This window comes from Pungitius pungitius, chromosome 4 (assembly GCF_949316345.1).
Source record: "Pungitius pungitius chromosome 4, fPunPun2.1, whole genome shotgun sequence".
NCBI lineage: Eukaryota > Metazoa > Chordata > Actinopteri > Perciformes > Gasterosteidae > Pungitius > Pungitius pungitius.
Window position 1 is genome coordinate 9,203,465 of NC_084903.1, and position 16,108 is coordinate 9,219,572.

The window sequence follows — 16,108 nt, forward strand, 5'->3', positions numbered from 1 at the left end:
ATTTAGGATGGAAAATCATTTTTATGTTACAGCGTGCCGAGTTATTCAGAGACCAGATTTGATATATTTATATATATATATATTAGTTCTGAAAGCTCCAAACCCTGTGTGAAACAACAAATTAAAACATATAGGTGTGTTTGATTGAAATAAAGTGTTTTGTTTTTTATCAGTTATTCATCTGGTGGAGTAAGATTTGTAAAATTCTTGATTAAGCACTAGGTCCCAATATTCCTCAGTATCACAAATCACGCAAAAGAGAACATAGCAGCATGACAAGATTTCGAAAGAGGGGTATTGATTTCATGAAATATGTCAAATGAATTATGTATGTAAAATATTAAGAATGGGGCCAAAGCATTTTGGTTGAGTAGCAAATTTACAACACAGGTCACCATTCGTTGACCCTACAGTACAATACATAATATTGCCTATGTATCTACGCCAAATGTGTTCTGCATAAATCTTATTAAGTAATTTCAACATGAATAATAATAAAAGTGTGAGAATCATAGTGTGAAGAAGGTCAATTACTGTAGGCGGGCTAATAATAAATGGGCCACAAAATGCAAAGCACTCAGACCTAAGTTCTGAGATGAAAGTGTTTGATATATACTGATCTGAAGGATTTTGACCTGTTATGATTCATTTGAGTTGTAATGCCCCCTATTAACACATGAATATTAAAATGTTCATATTCTAAGATGGAGCTGAAATAGGGATGAAAATAGCAGAGGCGAGAACATTTATATCTAGAAAGCTACACATTACAAAGACAAATTCAGGAGGAGACTAATTGAAGCGATGCAATTCGTCAATTAAGGACAATTTATTTTCCAAGTCAGCGCTGTCTCCCTTTGATTCAAATATAGTTCTTCATGATAAATTCAATCAAATGGTACTTTGCAGTTAAACACGGGATATAATGCTCTCATAAAAATTTAAAAGACAAGAAAAGTGTCATTTAAACATTTATCTCAGTGACAAAATATGGTTACACAATTAACTTAAGCTTCAGCTGATTAATGAGACTCAGTAGAGGGGCCGATTCTTCATACAGGAGGTACAGTAGGCTCTACAGTAGTGCCTTAAACAATAAGCCAACATGAAACAATCCTAAATGTGTCATTTCCAGGACTAAATTACTTTTCTACCTACCATCTACCAGTTTCTTTGACAGCAATTTAGCATGTCTTTATTAACCTGGCCTGCAAATGTGGATGGAAAAAAGCGGTGTGATTTACTGACTCATTGGCACTAGAACAAAGGATCCCAGGTTTGGCAAAGCAATTCTTTCACATAAGCCATCTTTGTGCAGAGCAAAATCTTTAGTGACCGATTCGCAGAGGCAGATGGCCCACAAAAGGTGTTTTATATTAGCTGTTTGCCTTTGCTTAAAAAATATTTACCTCTAATATATATATAATACATTATCAAGAAGCTTCCATTATAAAAATCTAACACAACTTCATGTTGAAATAATGTTCATGATAGGCATATCTCAATTAAAAGAAAAACAGGGACATAATTAATGTACTGAGTAAAGTTTTGAGAGCCCACAAAATAAGCCTCTTAGGAACTTATGTAAATGAACATGTCTCTCCAGCAAAGGATAAAGACTGACATTCTTCATTTATGTTAGCAGTTTTTGGTTTATGGAAGTATTATAAGCTAAAGTATTCTGCTTTTATAACTCACATCAACCATTGTCAGTTTCAAATAGTCTCTAAAGTTGGAGAGCTTATCTGTAATGTTGAATAGCAGCTTTAAATAAGTAAAGACGTTTTGTTCATAAATTCTGTGGGTTTCTATAAAGAAGATTTTAAAGGGGAGCAAAAGAATACGTTTGGTGTTAATTACATTTTTGTATTTTACCTGTTTATATATATATATATATATATATATATATATATATATATATATATATATATATATATATATATATATATATATATATATATATATTCCATATGGGGGAAACTAGCAAGGGGGAGGCATTGAAGTGAGAAGAAAAACTCTGACTGTTAGAGAACAGAATTCTTGTGTCTGTGGAGAGAAAAGGAAACTCAGGGACATGGCATGCAGCCAGAGATCCTGAACACTCCCAGATGCATATCGAGTTCCAAAGTAGACCCTACTGGACAACAGTGATCCGACCACAGAATGGTAACAAATCTGCTCATTAGAAATTCTGTCATTGTGACCTGTGAGCTAAGTGACCTGAAGAGTCAATGGATCAGGGTCAATAGAGAAAATGAGGAAAGAAAATCGGAGTGAGGTTGAAATCTTGCTGTTTCTATGTGTGTGAATTTAGAAATAAAGCCTGGAAGTTAAATCTCAAGCTCTATTTATTATTCTTTTGTGGCACAAATATTTATCATCTCACACTCAAAAAACATGAAATCAATTTTCTGTATAATCTGTTTAAATATTCATAGATTATGAGAACAATTATTCACTTTAAAAAGACTTCATAAGATTATCTTGCTGATGTTTGAGAAAATGATCTAAATGAACTTTATATCCATGAGTGTAATAATTATCACAAATCAGAGCTCATGTTTGTGACTTTATTTCCTGTAATAATGCAAATACAAATAGAAAAATTCCATTGTCTTTTGTCGAGGGGAACCAGTGTAGTGCTGTTGTAAACCAGTGAGTTTCTATGTCACTAAAGCTTTCCAATTTACTCATTCCTGTGCACATCCTCAATACGTACAAGGCTTCACAATTTTATCAGACTCTGACATTTTCTATTGAACTGGTACAAATGGCATTTCCCCAGACAAGTTGTTAACTTTTAAAGGTTGATAGATTCAATACACACTGCCTCAAACAAGCAGTGGATCTCTCTGAAAAACAATGCTTCCAGATTAGCTGCTGTCAACTTGAGGATGAGATGTGCAATTTTGAAAAGATGTGAACACTAGTTATAAGGTGACAAGGAACACATTGAACTAAAAGCATTTATTGAAAAGAAGACCCGTATCTTTATTTCTCCCCTGCCACTGTCTTTGGTGTCTATGTCTCCAAGCACTTTAATATTAATGTTCCCCAAGTGACTTTGATTCAAACAGTGTAAGATAGTCTACATTAAATAAACAGTTTCAGGTCAGAATACAGATGTAGACATACAGATACATGCAGGAAGGACACATTTGTGTAATTATATTGTTGAAATGTTCAGCAGTGAAATAATTTACCCTTCAAGAATACATTAACCATAATTACAATTTTATGGTCATACAGAGAGCAGTATCATTAGAGACCCATATTGAAAGTCATTCTCCCTGAGGTTCCAAGGTCATCTTATGTACATTAGCAGGTGTGTGCTTGGAGGATACAAACACAAAAATAATTGCTAACCTAAAGGTCAAAGGTATCAACTGAAATGTTCTAAAGAGAATTAAAACTGAGTAGATCCTCAAGGTAGAACATTTGCCTCTTTTATCTTTAGAGTACAGTGCAGTGGAACAAAAAATAATCATCAACTTTGGTCTGAAAGTGACCTATACTCTTCAAATCCTTTTCCGTTATGAAGTCTGTCACAATAACCTACTGTAGAGCTGAAGGAAAAAATGTATGGAGCATTTTGATTGGTTATAATAATAAAAACAATAACACACCAGGCTGCAATACAGAGAGATTTAGTTTAGTTTTACTTGAAGAGTGAGTAGATTAATTATTTTGATCACTAATTTAGCATTCCTTGAGCGGACATTTCCCTTTTTTTTTAAATTCTTTTATCTCAGCAGTTCTGCCGCTTTGCTGTGCAGATACACAGCTGGGAGTGAATTAAGAATCCATGTCCGCTGAGCATCTGTTTAGTAGAAAAGATAATGTCTGCACCCCCCCCTTCCTCTCTCACACACACACACACACACACACAAAATGCAGGAATTATTCTTCACGAAATTCTACTGAGGCAGAAGCTTAAATGGTGACAGTCTTTACAGAGACCGTGAAAGATACATTTCAATGTCTCACTGTTAATGGAACTTTCTAGAGAGGCATTGCAACAAATCTGCAGGTAAATCAACAACCTGAATTAACTTTGTAATTTCTTGTAGTTTCTCTGCTGTCACAATTGTTTGTTTTTTAAAATACAATAACTTCTACAGAACCTCCTTTGTCACAAAGGTCACTTTACTTGACATTTGTCTTTTATGTTGTGGTCCATAGCAGTATCAGACCGTAAAACAGGATGTGACATTATCTAATTTGACACAATCACCTTAAAAGCCATTATTTTTTAAACATATGTCTTTGCCCTTGTCCAACTATAAGTGGAAACTGTAAAAAACATGTATTTCATACTAAATGACTTGACTTTTATTGACAATAAAGAACAGTCTATCGTATATTTATTGCTTTAATAATATTGCAATGAAGTCGTGCTTAAATTAGCATTACACAAGCATCTAAACGTTCACATATTTGTTGTTTGTTTTGTTTGTTTTGCATTGTTTTTTATTAACCAGGAAATAAACTTTGACCTTCCCATCTGGTCTGTTACATAAACCTTGTAATGTCAAACTGCATCTTTCATTGTGAGGGATGTCCAGGCTCATTTACAGCTATGAGAGTTTCGGGTGTTCTATGCCCAGTGCTCCCTGATGTATTCATGTTCTTTTTTAAGTTTAACCATACCATCTTGTAACCAGAGATGAGTGGTTACCTGTGAAAAGGGGCCCATTTTCTGTCTCCTCTAATCAGTCTGTGCTTTCAACATTGAGGGTAAATTAAAATCTCTTCAGATAAGTCTACTGGCAAAATGCTCTAAATTTAAACAGATTTATTACAAGCTGACAAGCCATTGAAGGAGTTTTTTTTACAAATATTTGTATACTTGTATGTGTGTTTCTATTCTTTAAAAACAAGAATGAGATTAAGTATGGACTGATTTAAAAGAAATCTGTTGATAATGAATTTTACTGCTCAATTGGCCTTGCAGCAGATTGGGTTGAAGCATTTACTGGATCTACCAGATGGGGACCTAATGAGCCTTTTTCAGAAGCAACACACAGATGGAGACAATCTACTGTATGCATTCACTCTAGCATGTTACCATGAAATTTGATTTCTCTGCATATGCCCACCCATTCACAAACCTTGCCCCACATTGATGAACAGACCAATCCATGCACAACTACTGGTTTTAACTGATGGCCAGTGTACAGGCACATCCATAGTGTCTGCTGTTGCATTAATTTTCCTCCCCCTAATGAATTGAAGGAAATAACTATGGATCAGCCATGATGTGATCTGTCCGTCAAATGTAATACAGAATGGGATATAAAAGCCGTTGTGAAGGGAGTCTTTCTTATGGCAAAATTAGTTCTTCTTACTATATATCTTACTATCTTACTATGTATATATATATGTATATATTTGACATGGGAATGCACAAAAATGTTATCAAGATAAATGGAAAGCTCAATCAAAGCAACATTTGTGATGTCATCACTAACCCTTTCTCTGTTGCGTCTACCAAAAAAAAAGAATGAAGAATGAGTAGTAAAAGCATCTGGCATGACATGTACTGTAGTACATAGGTGTGGTTAGGTGGCAGTTGTGCGATCCACACCCAACAGTGATGTCACAGCAGGTTGATACACCCCAAAGCATTAATCTATATCACTGAAACAAGATAATTCAACTGTAAAACTGTAGACCATAAAACTCTGTGATACACCGTACACTGTTTTTAAGTGACTGACTCTTTTGTTCAGAAAGACCTTTTGCAGCCTCATCATGTGGAGAAATTTGGAAATTATTACACTTGCATTCTCCTATGAATATATTTTCAACCTCAAAAAGACCATTTGATGATTTTATGCCTTAGCAAAAATGATTAGATCAACTTGGTGGTTACCCAATGAGTAAATGATTTTTAATTTTTGATAAAAGCTGCATATGTATCTGCTCCATTTGGTAGAAAGATTAGTGTTTGATAGTCAAAAGACAAACACCATGGGTTAGTTACAGGCTATTATTTTATTAAATTTTTTTTGATGAATTTCTTTTCTGCACTTCTTCTATGAAAACAAAGAAACCACCTATCTCAGTATCAATGCAACCTTGTCTCATTGACATAATATCATAAAAGATGTTTACATGTTTTGCATCATTGGATTTTCACTTTTTGTTAACAAGGTTCATTTTTAATAACAAGGTAGCGGCATATAGACTTATGCTACCAATCGTTTTTGTCTCCAACGGGGCAAACTTCACACATCCACAGCACAGCATGGCGTGTTTAGGGTGAATGACACATGAAACAAGCTTTTCCTGACTGCACTGCACTGACAAACACCCCTGCTGACAGGAAGTCAAACGCACACAATACTGTTTCTGCAGCTTAGTAAAATTGATGAACACTTTTTTTAAACCTCCCTTGACATGGGATAATCCAGGAGCATATAAGAACATGGACATTAAGTTAGAGCAAATAGCAAATATCCAAAAATGTGTGATAGCAGCACAAACTTTATGTGGTTAGACGTTGTGCCTCTAAAAACAATTTGCTTGGTCATAATGGTGATATATCTGGGTCGGTGTGGTAAAGTTTACTCTAAATGTTGCAATCATCCATTTTGCAATTAATATGCTAATCTAACAGTTTCAAAAGTATCATTCAGTTTTTTTCCATATGAATTTAAACTGTTAAATGTAAACATTAGTACTTATTCCTATTCTAACCCTCACCCTCAAGCAAAAACAAATCAAAGTATGACAACATGTTAGATATCAGATTAGTGGTGTAAAACTCCACATCTTAACCTCCAGCAGTTCATTTCTTAAAAAACAAAACGTCCAAAGTATAATGCTTTTATAATCATTTTCATTTGCCATTCAGCTTGAAAATGTAGAGAAAGATCCAATACTATCAATTTGAAAATAACCTACAGCATTTATCCGCATTTACACAGTTGACTTGTTTATTTGGCAATTGTCCTCTCTATATATGGCTGTCGGGCCTTTCCTTAACTTCTTCATGTTTGTGCATCATTATTTCACGATTTGTGCTATGAACTATAATTCATCAGTTACTCGTTCTCTTATAAGACTTTATCTGTTAAATTGAACATAATCTGGTCTGGTGGGTAAAGTGTGCAGTATTGGTCACTACCTTGGTCCATCTGGTCAAGAAGTAAACCGAACCTTACATTTCACGAAATCTGCATGACGACTGTATGAAAACAACAGCAAGCATTGCATAATTCTATCTCACCTCGAAGAGCACTGTAAACCAGGGCATTCTTTAGACCTTTCTTCGCATCTCCAATATGTAATTACATTGACCATTTATTTTGGTTATACATTCAAATTTGATCATTCATAGTGACTATTACTATTTCAATGCTTTTGGGGGATTCATTTTATTTTGTACCATGTTTGTATCTTGATATTCTGAGTTGGAACCAGAGACTGGGTGTTACGCTTCCACGGTGATGCTGTGGGCAAGGCGGCGTTTTGAGCTGTAACTGCAGCCCATAAGCAGTGCAGATCTATCCCTGCCAACAAAGGATGGGGAAGCTCATCTTCTCACCTCACAATTGCTGTAAGCTGCAAGCCTTGTTTAATTATTAATGACAGTTTTATATTAATCATCTCTTTTTTGTCAAAGAGCACTTTCTAATCCCCTAATGCCAGCAGAATGTGCACTCTCTCAAACAGCTGCATTTAAAAGGAGGTTTGCACAAAGAATCAGAAGGGGGGGGGGGGGGGTTGTTATTCATTCAGTCATATTGTGTCACAGTTCAAACAGTTACAAAGAGTTGATTCTTTTTGTAAGAAATCTGATTCTAAACAACAGATGGAAATGGAAAGGGGTCTGTAAAAAAACGTTTTTATGTTCTTCAAACAATGGATTCAGTAACTGCAGAAATAAATTACGAACCTTCAACCTCCCACACAATATTCCCGTTACGACACAGCAATAGAAATGCCGTTTCGCAACATTACACTATCTTATATCTGAATAATTCAACCAACAGATGCTGCTTCAGCTGGACTCTGGATGCATTCACAGAGCACACTTGTAGATATGTATATATTTGCCCTCAACCAATCAATATATTTAATATTCATTGAAAAAGAGCATGAAATACAATAAAGACTTCAAAGTCTACTGTGATGTAGTTATTGTCAGCATACTGTTTGTGACTTGAAATGATCATTATTTGACAAAAAAAGTCACAAAAATATTGTAATAGAATCAGAATATTGGAATAATTCACATTGGCTGCACTTGGTAAATGTTTTCATTAAAATTCAGTTTTCAAATTCAAAGAACAGTAACAAAATATAAAAATCTATATTTCTCCCTGGGTTCACGAATGGATTCAGTGGATTGTAGAAGGGATTGACCGACTAAGGTGATGAGCTTGTTGCTGACCCTGTTTCTAGTGTGTCATACAGGCCAATCTGTGGTGTTAGTGCAGTCAAGAGGGTACTCAACACACTGCTAGTAAAAGCCTACTTACACCCCAGAATTTCGGATAGCAGTCCATGAGACTTTACAAATTCAAAATCCGATGGCAAAAAGCATGAATATACACATGGAAACTATTACCAGCAGTCATCCCTACCCACACATGTACACACCCTCCCACACACAAACCAGCTAAAAAGCAATTATACAAGTGCCTTCCACCGGCGATTGAGGAATTTAGATCCCGTTGATGCAATCGGTGGAACATAACCATTTGTTTTGGAGTTGTAGGGCAAATGTGATTATTTATTCCACTTTCAGCTTTAGTTTGGGTATTCTCCGATTCTATAGGCAAGTATCTGGCCATTTGAATAGCTGCTAAAGGTTCCATTGCGTCAGTGTTTCTCTCTAGTAGGTGGCAGTGGTATCACAGGTGGGTCGCATGGAGAATTATTTTATATCAACAACTTTATTGAGAACTTCCCATCTCACTAAAGTACAAAGTACACGGACTGCTGTTGCCTCTCTTAAAACCTAATTACAGATCCAAGCTCAGCATGGTTTGAGCCGTATCAAGTCTGCAACGCTGTTTTAAAAAAGATTTGTGGTTAACAAAAAGAAAGAGGAAAAGCTGTCTTTTTGCAGCGACTAATAATCAGTATTAGATGGTCCATCTGCACTAATCTTGTTTTGTTTTGCACAGTTTGCATATTCAGTGCTAAACAGGTTAATTGCAGCCACAATTATCTATTTTTGCCTTTTTTTTATTCCATTATTTGAATCACAAAAGTTCAATAAAAACTCTGTATGTACAATTTTGTTTTCTTCCAAAGTATTTCGTGACAAAGTTTGAGAACCACTGCATTACGTTTACCAGATGGTTGTTGACTCTCTATGGCAACCATTTGGCACTGGGTAGGTTGACATTCACTCGATAGGTAGTAGTCATACGGTAAAAGTGTTGATGAGAGTGGTGCCAGAACAAATATTATGAAAACCCATTGACAGTTGTGAGGAACTGCTGTGTTGCATGACAATTTTCTGTGGATTTTTTTATGACAACAACACCTTTTACATGAGACCCATACATAGTCATTTGATCACATGATATATATCGGCCAGTGCAGCTGTCTGCTCATGTATTTATACAACGTGTGTTTGTCTTGGCTCAGTCTATAAGGCTGTAAGAGCTCCAGTAACAGCGCATATCTGTCCTTCTCACTCCTCACCAATATCTGGCCATCTGAGGCCTCTGTGACAAACACTCACCTTGAGTGCTGAATCACACATCCCTGGGGCTGGCCGTCTCTGCCTGATGAATTTTCTTGGGAAAGAAAGGAGGGGTTATCTAAGAGGTCACTGTAATGGGAGCGACATTCATCAAACTTTGCTCCAGAGGAAGCGGCTGAAATTGGAAAACGGAAAAGGTAGTGATTCTTGCAGGCGAGGAGCGGCACAGATGTGGGAGATGAGAACAAAACAAACAAACAGGTTCAACTCAGAGTCGGTGGATAGCTAATGGATTGAAGATATGGCAAGTGGGTAGTGCATGTTTACATGTTGTAAACTGCAGTCAGCTCATTCATCAGAGGTGCCTTAATATTCCCTCGAGCAGCCTTTGCTTTCTCTTTGTTAGCAGTCGCTGCACCTTCATCCACACTGGAATAAACTCATCTCACACACTGGAGTGAATTCATGTGTTCATTTAGAATTATGCATGCGAGCTCATAGATGCATTTCTACATTAAATATGTATGTTTAACATATGTCTTCATGTCATCACTCTCCTTGGGAAGCGCTTTCATATTCAGCCTCCACTCCTTCTCAAGTATTATATTTTTCTATTAATAGAAGGCCTACCAATTTTAGCGCTTTTCAAATAAGTGAGTATTAGTCTTCTCACATTTTGCACAACATTTCACTGAAGACGTGCTCTAAATATATGTTCTATATATATATATATATATATATATGTTACCATAATTTTTACAAGCAGTGGCACAGCAGCGCAGTACTCACAGCACCCATGTTTGTATGTAGATTTCTTTATTTGGAGTTTTATTTTGTAGTGTTTTGTTTCCACATTCACTGACACACAGTCGGCCGGAGACTCTGAATTGCCCAAAGGTATGAATGCAAATGTTTGTTTATCTGTTAACTCTGATGGACGACTTGATTAGCGTTTTAAATAGAGAGCCCTGCAAGATCCTGCAACTATGGAATGGAATAAGCAAAGATAAAGGCTGTAGCATTTAAGAACCAGGATTATTGTGCACAACACATGAACAAAACAAATGAATCATTTTTGTAACGTGTAGCAGACTAAAATGTATTTTTATAGCTGCATGGTTAAAATCCCTTGTTTATATATCGTTTATGTGTGTGTATGAGTGTTCAGTTGGAATCTGGGATTGTTTTTAGATATGATGAAAATGATATGTTTTCTACAAGAATTAGTCTTCTTTGAAACAACATGACTAATTAATTAATTTATTGCATTAATGCAACCTTTAGAATATCACAAACTTGTAAAGCATGTAAGGGAAATATCGACAGTGAACAATCTGGAAGTATCGCAGTCCAGAGAATTATTTACGCATCATCTAAGGTTTTTGGGTCAAACTTTATTTTGACACCAAATGCACTGAACTTACATCTGGTATAACGTAATTAACCTTTGTAGATTTCGGGCAGATTCTAAAAAACAACAACACCAAAAGTGGTGGTGTTAGCTTAAGGTGGCAAGAAGTCACGTTTACACATTGCCTCAATGACAGCCAGTGAAAGAGCAACATCGGGGAGAAACAAATGCAATTTAGGAGGAGGTACATGGGGATGATAGGGTTCATTCTGCCAAGTGGAGTGATGACTATGTTACCTCAGGGAAGGATATGCAAAGTGCCCAAAGGATATTGGATGGATATTCAGGTAAGGTTGAGTAGTATTTAATGGAGGGGTTAAGTTGTGAAGTTTGTCTACTTAGTTCATGCATATTTTCACTGCAGTGAACATATTTTCCAATCATTGTCTATCTTTTCAAGGTGGCTGTATTGTATGTAAAGCCGCTCCGTGTTGGTCGAATAGCCAACTAATCAGAAGTATATTTTTCATGCAGAATGACATTTCTTCAATAAACTAATGAACACATTATTGTTATGTGTAATGTTATGTGAATTAATAGAGTGTTGATAGTATGAAAATGTATTTGATTGAGTATTCCCCTTGTCCCATTGTATACCAATGTTTAAATTCAAAAACCCTTTGAAACTGATGCATTTAATTTCATTATTTTGGTTCTTGAAACAATTCCTTAATCTACATTTATTTTTGTGTTATGTTATTATTTACGTTAATACTAATAACTACCTGATTATGTGTTTTTATGGATGCAACTTCAGGGCACACATTACAGATTGTCATTATACTTTATGTATCCCTTTGTCTCAAGCTTTATGTCGTTATTTTCCACTACTTGAAATAGGCCCCCCCATTTATTTGCACTGTCGAGAGTCCACATAGACCTCAAAATGTATATCGTTGCTTAAACAACAACTATTTTTAATTTTCACCTTTTGCCTCTCAATGCACAGTGTGTGGGTCTACTTTGCTGAGGTAGAAAAGAACTGAGCAGAGTACCTATTTTCTTTTAGATCGCAGAATAGATCAACACTGACTTACTACACCTACTGCAGAGTATGCTGTGTGTTAGGGAATCACACTCAGGGACATCATTGACTGCAACGTTTATATTTCTCTGTGGTTATGACTAAGTAATAATTTCATATTTTTATGCACCTATGAGGTGATTTGCCACTGTTTAATCAGTAATTATATTCAGGTTCTCAAAAACAATATTTTACAGTTTGCAAATTGAGAAAATATATTTTTATTTGTATATCTCAGATTTATTCGAGATATGTTTTTTTTCCCAAACCCCTTCTTTTTTTTTTTTTTTTTAAATCAGAAATGTTGAACATTGTTTTCTCAATTCAACTGGCTTCTTTTGACTACACACAAGAGTTAATTTGTCAAATGTCCACTGAGCGTCTGGAAATGAAGGAAACGGCATCCTGATGTTCGGCTGGATTAAAAGTGCAGCCCTGTTGGCTAAATATCTCTTTCTAAGGTTTTTCCAAAGACAGCTCCTTTGGGGCTAAATATGGGAAGTAGGTCATGCCTTTTGGAACCACCATTCTCTGTTGGTACAGCATTCATTTTTCATGTACATGAAAGTTCCGTATGGATAGGGATAGGGAACGGTTTGGAGTATGCAAACACAGTAAGGAATAGCAACCATCAATACTATGACACTGCAACTGCTAAATCTAGGTTGTATAATATTAGCTATTTTTTACTACTCTAAGTTCGGTTGTCCATAATGATTGATATTAATAGTTCCATAGATTTTTTTTAGGTTTTTACAAATGGTCAAGAGTCAAGTTTTTGTTACACCATTAACATTTGAAGATGCAAGCCTGCAAGGATGTAAGTCAGCCAGGCTCTTCTGGAAATCAATAAAATACATCCACAGTACGGGAATATTCAAGTTATTATAGTGAAAACGAAAAAAATAAATGAATCAAAAGTTTGTAATACCCTAACTAAACTAAAACTAATATCGGATTCTGTTCAGAAATTCTGCATAGCTTAATTGTCCTATTTCAACCAAAACACAAACAAATGCAAATGGTTTCTTAGATGTGAGATGAATGCATGAATTAATCTTTACATGCACATATGAATACTTTCCAGAAACTTTGGAGACACTGTGCTGTCATTTTGCTAATCTCTTATTTGCCTATTACTTAATGTAAAAATTGACTCAGGCATGAAAAGAGGGCTATGTTATTAAAATCATACATGAACGAAAAGTTAATGGCTGTTACTGGACATTAGTGTTCCAATACTATACAATAAGATCCTAATTGAATTGCACACATTGATGGCAAACAATGTTAGTTGATATATTCTTCGGCCATTTGTAATGTGTCTCTTTACTTACACCATTGAGTGAAATTAGTGACATCCTTTGCAATCTACTGTACAGTTACAGCAGAGCAGGATCTCATAAAGCACTTTTCCCTCTTTCCACCTGCTGAGCTGATACTCCGAGATGTCTCACTGAATATTCATTGAGTCCTGAGCCTCCACAGCCCCCCCACTGGCAGGAAGCCTAAAGGGATATTTTGAGATATGTGTAGATAGAAAGGATTTTTGCTTATTTGATGTATTCATGACAGGGTTAGGCAGTTTACATACATACAGTGTGTTGGTCTGACCCCAAATAAAATAAACATCATGCCCAAAACCTCCTGTGTCAGATTACATTAAAGTGCACAGTTGTGTAAATTATGATGTTGACCCCCCGTAGCTCCCAATTTCACTAATCCCAGGAAAGTATGTCGATCATACAGGCTTTGAATCCTTGAAGAAAGACATTAAGTGTTGAGGTGTTGAAAGATACATCTTGGAGCTATGACTGCAGCACATCAAAAGCTACTTAAATGAATTGAACAACTGTGATGACTGAAGATGACTGATGCACCACACTCTGGGTACAATAATGCATATGCAATCATGAATTAGACTCACTTCAACCAAAATTATTTAAATGACACCATGAATAGTGATCAAGCAATAAATTAAATAGTTGTGTTTAACTAATCCACCAGTGCAGCAGCATTTTTCTGCCTTACATTTTGTATGAACGGCCAATTAAAACTAAATAAGGCTGCCTCAGGCCGCACCCACCTACCGTGGACCAGTGGGCCCAGAGGCTCAAGGCTGAGAATTGTATGGAAAAATGAACGGCAAGCCTACGACTCCGGATGGCCATTTACTTAGTAAAATGGACCCCTGTTATAATGTATCTGCTAAAGTGACCACTGTTGATATTGATGAATCAATCAATATGTTAACCCAGTAGGCATAACCCCTTTGCTATTTGTGTTTTGTTTTTATTTTGTCTACACTTGTAATATAGTAGGCTATGGGGTGTGAGAATCAATGTCAAGGAACAATGTAAAGGAACTCCTTCTAATAAATGTTTTTAAAAAACTAGATGAGGACCCATCAGCTCCCTCAAAAACCTTAATCAAGGAGATATCCATCGATGCATCAATCCATTGTCATCTGCTTATCCGGGATCAGGTTGCGGTGGTAGCAGGCTGACCTAGACTTCACCTGCACATTATTCCAGTTCATTCTGGAGTATTCCCGCAGGTCTGGAACACCATACTCCTGCAGAACCCCCCACATAAAAAACACAGACGACCACAAAGCACAAACTCCGGGGACCCTGCGAGGGTAAAGATCTGGTGCACTGGTCCACGGAAAGAGGATATGTATAGGTTTATATTTAATAAATAGTATTACCAATCAGGCCCCTATAAAATATAATTTGATCTGCATTTGATTATTATTGCAAAACAACAACAACAGGAGTAACAACAACATCAGAATCTTCCAGCACGTCAACAATAGCACGGCAATTATAAATGCATCAGACTCAAAGCCTGTGAAATTCTTATTTGTCAAACTGAAGAAAACAATTCTTGGACCCCACCATTTCTATTCCCTCCTGAGAATTGGACTGTGTGAAGTAGGCAGGTTTAGACAGAGAGCAGCTGCTGGAGGTAGATAGCATGAATTCAGGTTCACTGCTGTGTCATAAATATTGACCTCTTCTGAAGCAGCAGGGACGCTGGGTCACAGTGAGCCTGGGTCATCATCACAGAAAGATGTCAAGGGCCAAGAGGGATCCTTACCCTAATACCCTACCTCTCCCTCTCCACCATCAAGGCGCTCTTCAGATTGATTTTTACCTTAGAGGTAAAAGCAGTTTGATATGTTCAGCTAAAACCCCTTATGGCAGGCTGACTACAGTTTAAGCCAGGTTAAATTCTTTTTCACTTTTCAAAACAAACATGGCTGTCAGCATTTCTTTCCATAAAGAGCAATGATCAAGGCCCTGAAATGCTGTTGTCCAGATGTGTTGTGAGTACCAGGTCCACCTCTGTGAGGAAGGAGGATGGTCTATTAATAGAATATACATTATAGTGTTTTAATTGATCAATTAACTGTGTAGAAATTAAAAATGTTCTATAAAATGTAGATTTTATTTTTATATATAATCTTGTGAACCCAACTTTCTTAAATATATGAGAAACGATGCTCTATATATCTTGGGAAAATTTTCTCATTAGTCCACAGCTAACAGATTGATTATAATACTTGAAACTTGAGCTTTCTAATTCACCTAATTGCACTTCACATCCAAACACGTTGTGGCAGCTGTGATGTCACAGATATAACAACTAAAGTATATCTTTATAAATCGCACCAGAATTATGCATGAAAGCCTTATTGTTGAGGAGCTGAGGAGCTCATTTTAGCCATTTCATCTGAAGGACAGGATATATATAGTTCATGTTGATGTATTGGCAAAATAATTACTTACTTAGTAATTTAAGCTAAATAAATTCTTGATTTTAACATTGACCCTTTTGTGTGTGGTTTGTTTTGCTCCGCAGCTCTTTTAACTCTTTAGCACAGTACGTTTGAGTTCTTCGAGGATCCGTGAAAACATTTCCCCGCCCCCAAAGGTTGGAAGTAAGTTACAATTTGTCACAGCAGGCCAAACAGTACAGACACGTAGAGAGAGCTTGTCTA